Source organism: Lipotes vexillifer, unplaced genomic scaffold (assembly GCF_000442215.2).
Source record: "Lipotes vexillifer unplaced genomic scaffold, Lipotes_vexillifer_v1.1 scaffold147, whole genome shotgun sequence".
Taxonomy (NCBI): Eukaryota; Metazoa; Chordata; class Mammalia; order Artiodactyla; family Lipotidae; genus Lipotes; species Lipotes vexillifer.
The window spans coordinates 2,192,645-2,198,952 of record NW_006778796.1 but is presented as its reverse complement, the minus strand read 5'-3'; positions in this window follow the sequence as shown (position 1 = coordinate 2,198,952).

Here is a 6,308-nt window from a genome sequence, read left to right as displayed (position 1 = left end):
GTCATAGGGGAGCTGAGTCCTCCAATATGCCCAAATAATTGGCTGACAGCTATATTATACAGATAAAGAAAAAACATCAAGGCCCAGTGAAAAAAATCAGCAACTGTAAGCCGAAAAACTAAACAGAATTGTCAACTGCTGTCCATTATATGAAAGACAAAACTAAGAGTTTGAGTTTATTCAAGTTAACTATACTAGAACAAAAATCACTATCTAGAGACTATACAATAGTCTTCTTTATGTTAACAATCATGGTAAAATTAGATAACAGTAAAATAGAATATTATTGTCAAAAACTATATTAAAGATTCAAAGAAAGAGGAATTAATGTGAATAGAGTTAGGTTATTTCATAGAAAAATTATGAATGATGATAAGCCTAGGAATATGAGTAACTTGAGGGTATAGAAAGAGAGAAAATCATGAGCAAGTGCATGTAGGTGGACATGTAGGTGGACAAATGTCAGACTTTAAGAAAAGTAACCTGACTAGAGAGAAGACATTGCTAACAGTGAAAAAAATAGAGAACTTTAAGGATAAATCCCAGTCCTGCCATAGATATAATTCTGTGCAGAAATTCTCCTCAAACCCTTGGGAAACTTTTGTGCTGTGTATTCACGGAGTGAGGGTATGAAACTTCTGGTGGAGAAGAGATGCTGAGAGGCTGACAGCTAAGCAACGATTTCAGAGGCTACAGGTGTTTGGGAGATATTGGAGCTCCTGCTCAACCAGTGAGGAGAGAACTTGGCGAATAACAAGCCTTTCAATTGAGACCTCAGAAATGCCATACTCAAGGAGTAAGCCTCACACTTTAGGAGTGAAGATTACACCAACAGGCTGAGGACAGAACTGAAATGAACCTATCCTACTAAATCCCAATACCAAGTGTTGGGAGGGTCAGGATGATTTGCTGGAAATTTGCCTGCTATTATAACATAATTCCATAGTCTTTTGGAGACAATTACATAATTTAGAGCCTCAATACCATTTCATCTGCAATGTCTATAGAAATTTGAAGAATCAGAAAAAGGTGACCAATAATCGAGATAAAGAAGTTAAAAGAACCAGACCAAAGATGATCTAGATGTTGGAGTTAGCAGAGAAGGGCTTAAGAAGAAAACAGAAAAGCATGACTGAAAGACATAAAAATCTGTCATATTTAACAGAGGATTAAATTTCATTATAAATAAAGAATGGATATTCTAGAAGTGAAAAATACAATACCTGAAATAAGGAATTTGTTAGAGATGTTTAAAAATAGGTTGGATACAACAGAAGCCAGTATGAGTGAACTTGAAATCAGGGATGCAGAAAGTAGCCTACACTGACTGCGTGCAGGGGAAATATTGAGACTCAAGTTTTATTTAGGTTATTGTCAAAATATCTTACATAGGTACAACTGATGACAGGAAAGGAGAGAAGGGAGAGAAAATAGGAGAAAAGTAATATTTGAAGTAACAATAAACAGGCATTTTTCAAATTGGATGAAAGATTTCAACTCACAGATTCAAACCCTTAGCTCAAATAAACCACACCTAGGGGCACCATGTTCAAACTTCCAAAACAAAGATAATATCTTAAACAGTTAAGAAAATAAGACACGTTACATTTAGGGGAACAGTAATAAAAATAATAGCTGATTTCTGAAGAGAAAATGGAATGACATTTTAAAGTGCTAAAGGAAAAAATAATTGCCAATCCAGAATTCTGTTCCCAGCAAAGCTGAAATAAAGCGTTACCTGATAAACAAGAGCTGAGAGCCATTGTCACCAACAACCAGCACTATGTGAAATTCTAAAGAAACTTCATCTGCCTGAAGGAAAGTGATGGTGTTGCAGAAGACTGAAAAGTAATGAACAGTGTCGGAAAAAAAAATTAAACATACAAAAGTCTATTGACGGTTTACAACAATAAAAAATTTGCTTAACTTTCTCTCCATTAGCAGTCTATGCAAATACCTGTAATCACATCTTCCCTAGCATTATGTATTTTTATTTTAATACCTTTGCTAACTTGATAGATAACACAATATCATTAAGTTAAAGATTTAACATCATACCAGATTCAAAATCATACCAGTTGGTTGAGTATAGGTGGTATAACAGGGACAGTCCCACTTGCAAAGAGATGGTTGTACTGACTGCCCAACTTCTGAGCTCAGAGCGTATGCCTATTGTACAATGCTGCCATATCCAGTGATGTCCTGGGCTAAACAAGTTAATGTAGCCTAAGAAGGGTATAAACCATCAAGTCCAGGCAGAAAATGAGTGAGGGTTGATCTCTAGTTCATCTTGATTCCTACATATATTTATACCTGGAGTATAAAATCTATAATTTGGCTCTTTTAGCTATAGAATATATTTTTCTTCAGGAAAATAGTTTCTTCGGCCCAATTATTCTTTGGATGCTTTTCTTCCACAGCCAGGATAAGGTGGAAGACTTGTCAAATTGCCTTATAAAGGCAGCTAAAACTATGTCATGTTGGGGAAAAGAACACACTGAAGTCGGGAGACAGGTTTAGGCTTCGCTTGTTTGCTTTATCTTGGCTAAAACATTTACTTTTCTGAGACTTAGCTTTCTTATCTATGTAATGACACGATAATACATTATTTCTAAACCATAAAGCACTTTTAAAATATAAGCTATTCTTTTCATTATCTGAATGACTCAAATATTTCCAGTTATATGTAGAGCCAAAAACAGTGGATTCTACTTCCAGGTCCTAAGACCTAGAACTGACCTGAAATTTGAAGCCAAATATTAAATGGGAGAAGACAAAATGTATTTTTAACATAATATTATTTCAAACCACTATAGAATTTTACCATTTTTGACGTGTTTAAAATCACATCTTTTTGAGAGAATATTCCAAATTTTTTAATACCATAAAATATGCTGAATAAATGCATTTTGAACAAAAATGAATGACATCTAAAGCTTTTTGTGGGGTTTGGAATAATATAATTATTGTAAATTTTATATAGAACAAACTCAATACAAAAAAGAAAAAAAAAGATGGCAATATTTCCTAATATGCAGTTATGACAGATTAATAAAATTGAGTTAGCTGATAATGCGTTTATGTTCTACAGTATATAAATGATGCTAAATTGTTGCATCATGCAACTAACCCATAAAGAATTTATAAGTAGATTTTTACATAACAATTACCAGCTTGATGAGGGTAGAGGGGAAAAACTGATGGCAAAAAGTGGCATAAAACATGATTATTATTCTAAAATTAAACAGTGTTATGCTATGAAATGAAAGGGCCTTTACCAGCTGGATGTTAATATCTTAGAAATGCTTTTGTGCAATAATTGAAATGCAAAAGCCAGTCATTCCCATTTTATTGGATAGAGGAAGCCATAATGTAGATTTTTATAGGGGCATTCAGAGTTACTGCTATTATCCATAACTCTTTTGGCCTTTTCAAATGTAAACAACCAATGTAAATTGTTTTCAGTTGTACTGATTTATGTTATAATCATAGCAATTGTAATAAGGCAAATCCTATTAGACAAGTCAGTGAAGCACTTTTAGCCTGGCACTGTCGAATTACAGCTTTTAGAATGCACCCATGGGTCCTTACAGTGTTTGTGGCTGCTGTCACACTTTAACGCTATCACTTTAGAAGTCTGTGCATCAATTCCAACACATCTATCGTTGCCCCAAATATTTTGTGACTTTTCTTTAAAAATTATTACAATGGATTTTGTTTTAAATATCCTCAATGCTGGGAAATCTGTTCTTTGTGGATAATCATAATATTTAAAAACAGGTATAATTGTTTTGTAGCAAAGATGGTAGAATGAATATATGAATATATTCATTAATATATGTATATGTGTATATATATATATATGTATGTATTTCTATCTGTCTGTTTATCCTATCTATATAATAGTGAAAAAAATCCCCAACTTTTTAGATAAAGTGATTAATATTCTCAGTGGCACACAATCTACTTTCGTGGCAATTCCACAAAAAGTATTTGAAAGATACTTTGAACAAAAGGTCATCGCTAAAATAGTCCTGAAGGAAGATACTTTTGTGAAGTATAAAGAACTATTTAATATGTAATTTATGGTATGCTTATTAAAAGATTTGGCTATTTTGTAGCTGCATATTAACTAAAAAGAGCTTTAGATCATTGTAAAAATGGTTTATGTTTTGTTTATTTTTAACTTTTCATTTTGAAATAATTTTTGACATATACAAAGTTGCAAAAAGAGAACTGGAAGTTCTTGCACAAAGCTTAATAGTTTAGCAAAGTACCAGTATCCAAAGTAGGAAATTAACACTGATATACTACTACTAACTAACTTATGGACTTTATTTAATTGCCAGTTGTGCAAATTGTCCAATACAGGATACCATACTGCATTTAGTTGTCATGTCTCTTAACCCTCCTCCAATCCGAGACAATTACTCAGTTTTCCTTTGTCTTTTATGACCTTTACACGTTTGTCAAGAAATGGCCAATTATTTTGTATAATGCCTCCCAATTTTAATTTGTCTGATGTTTGTTTTTATTTAAATTGAGGTGACATTGTTTTATAACATTATATGTTGCCTATGTACATCATATTTAGACTTCTGTATACACTACAGTGTGTTTACCACCAAAAGTTTAGTTTCCATCCTTCACCACAGAGTTGACTCCCTTTACTCATTTTACCCTTTCTTCCACCCACTTCCCCTCTGGTAACCACTAGTCTGTTCTCTGTAGCTACATGTTTGTTTGGTTTGTTCATTTATTTTTAATTTTTTTATATTCCACATATGAGTAAAATCATACAATATTTGCCTTTCTCCATCTTATTTGTTTTACTGAGCATAACACCCTCATCCATGTTGTCACAAATGGCAAGATTTCATCTTTTTTTTAGTAGCTGAGCTGAGTAGTATTCTATCGTGTGTGTGCATATATATCTACTTTATCCATTAATCTGTCAGTGAGCACTTAGGTTGTTTCCATACCTTGGCTATTGTAAATAATGCTGTAATGAACGTAGGTGTTCATATGGTATTGGTAGGTTGTCTTTTTCTTTTGTTGATGGTTTTCTTTGCTGTGCAGAAGCTCTTTAGTTTGATATAATTACATTTGTTTATTTTTGCTTTTGTTTCCCTTGCCTGAGGAGGCATACCCAACTTTCACCTCATTGGTTAAATTTATCACTAGGTATTTTACTCTTTTTGTTGAGATTGTAAATGGAATTGTTTTATAAATCTATTAATTTCATCTGGTCTAATGTTTCATTTAAGGCTGCTGTTTCCTTGTTGACTTTCTGTCTGGATGATCTGTCCATCGATGTAAGTGGGGTGTTAAAGTCCCCTACTATTATTGTGTTGCTGTGAGTTTCTTCTTTTAGGTTGGTTAATAATTGCTTTATAAATTTTGGTGCTATGTTAGGGGCATATGTATATTAATAACTATTATATCTTCTTGAAGAATTGTCCTCTTTATTTTTATTTAATGCCCATCTTTGTCTCTTGTTACCTGTTTTAGACTTGAAGTCTATTTTGTCTGATATGATTATGGCTATACCCACTTTCTTTTGGCTGCCATTTGCTTGGAATATCATCTTTCATCGCTTCACTTTGAACCTATGTTTATTTGTTGAGCTGAGATGAGTCTCTTGAAGGCAGCATATTGTTGGGTCTTGTTTTTTAACTCTTCTAGCCACTCTTTGTCTTTTGATTGGTGAATTTAATCTGTTTACATTTAGAGTAATTATTGATAAGTGAAGACTTAGTAATGCCATTTTATCTTTTGTTTTCTGGTTGCTCTATATCTCCATTGTTTATTTTGCTTGTGTTTCTGCATGCCATTTTAGTTGGGTGGTTTTCTATGATGTTTTTCCTAGTTTCCTATTTTTTTCTTGTTGTTTGTTTTGTTTTTTTAGCTTTTTGTTTTTGTATTTCATGTCTCTGCTCTAGATTTATGTTTTGTGGTTACCATGAGGTTTGTATAAAGTGTTTCATATGTCAAATACTCATTTTCTGATGACAGCATGTTATCTTCATAGGTCTGTATGAATTTCGCCCTTTTCTTCTTCCCCGTTTTAAAAAGGAAAAAATTATTTATTTATTTATTTATTTGGCTGTGCCGGGTCTTAGTTGTGGCATGTGGGACCTTTATTGCTGGTGTGGGACCTTCATTGTGGCTTGTGGGATCTTTAGTTGCAGCATGTGAACTCTTAGTTGTGGCATGTGGGATCTAGTTCCCTGACCAGGGATTGAACCTGGGCCCCCTGCATTGGGAGCATGGAGTCTTAGCCACTGGACCACCAGGGAAGTCCCCCT